The sequence below is a fragment of the Cyprinodon variegatus genome, unplaced genomic scaffold, assembly GCF_000732505.1.
Source record: "Cyprinodon variegatus isolate N-32 unplaced genomic scaffold, C_variegatus-1.0 Scaffold800, whole genome shotgun sequence".
Taxonomy (NCBI): Eukaryota; Metazoa; Chordata; class Actinopteri; order Cyprinodontiformes; family Cyprinodontidae; genus Cyprinodon; species Cyprinodon variegatus.
Window position 1 is genome coordinate 316,890 of NW_015151253.1, and position 3,620 is coordinate 320,509.

Sequence of the window (3,620 nt, forward strand, 5' to 3'; positions counted from 1 at the left end):
CGAGCGTCTGTTTTTATGGCTTCTAATGGGAAAGGATCCAAACACATCAGGGAAGCAGGAGAAGGAAAAACATGGATTAAAGAAACAAGCAGAAAAATTTGCTTGAGTTGAATCCCTGCATTTTTCAGGTCTTCCATGGGTCATTAAAAGTCATTAAATCTTTTTTTTTTTTTTTTATAATGCCTTAATTGGCATTAAAATTGATTAAATGTGATTATCGTTGCATTTAAAATGCTTTATTCAAACAAGTTTCAAAAACAATTTTGTCAGATAGAACTGGTTGTGCGTGTTTGTGCAGAACTGCATCCGGTTGATCGTAAAGCTGTTTGGAAAAGAAGCTTGGGGCGGATCGATTCGGGACATGGCTGCAGCCTGTTGACAGTAAAGATGACGAAGGATTTTGCCATGTCATTTATTTATATATATATATATATATATATATATATATATATATACGGAAGAGGATTAGGGCCACTGAAAAAGAAAAAAAAGTTAACTGATTTTTACATTTTATTTCAGTTTAACATGGGGAAAAAAGTCAGAATTCTGACATTTTTCTCGGAATTCTGACTTTTTTCTCAGAATTCTGACTAAATTCTGACAATAAAAAGTCAGAATTCTGAGATTAAAGTCAGAATTCTGACTTTTTTCCCATACTAAACTGAAATAAAATTATATATATATACACCTGAGAGTCATGGTTACTTATTGATGGCATTAAAATGATTTCTAAGAGCATTAAATTAGAGTTACTCATTCCTGTATAAACCCTTTTTCTTTAGATCAACAGCCATGAGGATAAAGGACACTTCTTAGGAACCTTTAAGCATAAAAGCAGTTCTGAAGAAAAGGATGAACAAAATTATTTCTAAACCCCAACATTTAGTTTCTTGAGAAACTGAGTGAATGAAATGATGGTGGACCTGCTCAGATGGTGTCAACGTTCAGTGACAGGATCAGTTTGCATGAACTGCTGTGAACCATAGAGACAATAAAAATAAAACCAGGACTTGTTCTCCTCACTGTTCATTGTTTATATTTACTTCAGCCGAAGGGTCGTACAAGTTGGCCGCGAGAACTGGGGATATGTGTCATGACGTCTGGTCTGAAACCTTATAATAATTTCTTAAAAAGCAGCACAAATGAAGCATTAGAAAAATTAGACCANATTTCTAAACCCCAACATTTAGTTTCTTGAGAAACTGAGTGAATGAAATGATGGTGGACCTGCTCAGATGGTGTCAACATTCAGTGACAGGATCAGTTTGCATGAACTGCTGTGAACCATAGAGACAATAAAAATAAAACCAGGACTTGTTCTCCTCACTGTTCATTGTTTATATTTACTTCAGCCGAAGGGTCGTACAAGTTGGCCGCGAGAACTGGGGATATGTGTCATGACGTCTGGTCTGAAACCTTATAATAATTTCTTAAAAAGCAGCACAAATGAAGCATTAGAAAAATTAGACCAGTTTGGTTCAATTTGGAGTTTAATGGGGGGATGGTGACCTCTGGATGGATGATTTTTTTACAGCACTGGTGGCTCATTTATTATGGGCAATAGGCTGACAGGACTAACAGGGGTATGAGAGAGGGGGAGAGACATGTGGGAAAGGACCACAGGCTGGATTCGAACCCGGGTCCCCCACGTCAAGGACTAAGGCCTCCGTACATGGGTCTTTAACTACTGCCCCACCTGCACACCCCAAAACTAATCTTTAATATCTCTTAAAAGTAGCACAGATGATCATTTTTACTATAAAAAATCTGCACTAACTGTTAAGTCTGCGGGGTTTTTTTTATGTAGATTGGGCAGCGTCTCCTTCCTCCATCCTCTCACCGCCTCCCTCCAGATGCTCCACCACCGTCTGCTGTAGGGAGTGTTTAAATGCCGCTAAATATCATTTTGAATATAAAGCAGTTAAATTTGGCATTACTTTTCAAAACGAAATTTTATGCGCCATCATTATTGGAAAATTCTTTATTCACAAGTTTCTCCAAATCTCCAAGCGCTGCAAAATTTATATTAAAAGTTTTCATGCCTCAATTAAGTTACTGGAAAATAACAAAGCCTTGAAGTTTTCAGATTTGATAGCAACCTATGTTGTTTGTTTTATTTGATTTTTCTTCTTGATTCTTTCAATTGTTTACATTTTTTTTTTTTTTTGTCTTATAAAAACGTTATGTATGGCATGTGTTCAATTGCTTTTTTTTCTGTTTTGGAATTGTATTTTGCAGTTTAATAAAAATACAAAAAAAAAAACCTTGCCGTTAGTGATGGACTCGTATAAAGGAAGCTATTAGGAGTTCAGAAGAGAAAACAAAAATCGTGGGAAGGAGAAATATGTTGCCACGGTGACAGGCAGCCTCTCTAAGTGGCTAAAAGTGGGCAGGTATATGAAGTATAGTAGTTGGAGCTTCTGTGTGTAAGCTGCTCCATATTAACATTACCTTAAATAAGTTGAAGTAAAATTTACTGTTTGTTTTTTTATTCTATTTTACAGGCAGTTATTAAATCAACTAAATAATTAAATAGGTCAAATTTAAGACTGATAGATTAATTATAAGGGAAAATTCCTGTCCTTAAATCTGCAGATTGATTTTCTGCTGATTGATTTATATAATTATTTCATTCCAGATTCTTTTTTTATTTCCTATTTTAATTTTGGAACCATTGACACTATTTTAGGTATATTTAAGTATGTTTATTAGCTTCTGAGAAGTATATATAGAGAGAAATCATAATTTTATGATACTGAGGAGGCTTTAATTATACATGTTTTAAATTAGTAAGTAGCATCATATATCAAGGCAAAGCTAAATGTCATTTTTATTAGAAATCAAAATGTGCTCACCCTGGTATTGATATAACACTAGTGTGCTGCTGTGATTCATCAGTTAAGTCTAATTAGATGCAGTGTCTAATCCTTTAAAATTATAATTTGAATAAAAAACATTTAATGTTTTTTTTATGTGATTTTGCTGCTTTAGCTTTGAAACCATTCAAGTTCCACGTATCATTTGCTGTATGAAATGTATCTGAAAAGTATTTCCCCGTGGGGCCAAACTGTATTTCATTATGAATGCTTAAGCTGCTTGATGTCGTCATCCTGATTACCGCTGAAACAATTGGATTAATCGTGATTAATAGATTATTAAAATAATCAACTAATTTAGCATTCAATTAATCATTAACTAGAATATATAGGCTGTAAAACGTGCCTTAAGCTGACAGAGCAACCCATTTAGAGCAGTAATTATACCAAGATTGTAAAACATATATCAACATTTAGCATTTAAGATAAAAAAAAATCTTTTTCATCTCTCAATGCTCTATCCAAGGTGAAACGTTTTAGTTTCACCGGGTTTAATTTCATAAAAAGTCTTCTTTAAAGACCCTTTTGCTATCCGGTTATTATTTGAAAAAATAATCGATAGATTAATAGATTTGCAAAATATTTGTTAGTTGGGGCCCTAATTAAGACTATATTTAAAAAGGTTTCAGGTGGAGGAGGAGGAGAGAAAATAGGGAAGAAAAGTGATAAACGGGGAATAGGGATGGGAATCGAAAACCGGTTCCTGTTCAGAACCGGTTCCGTATTTTCCGATTCCATGGCATC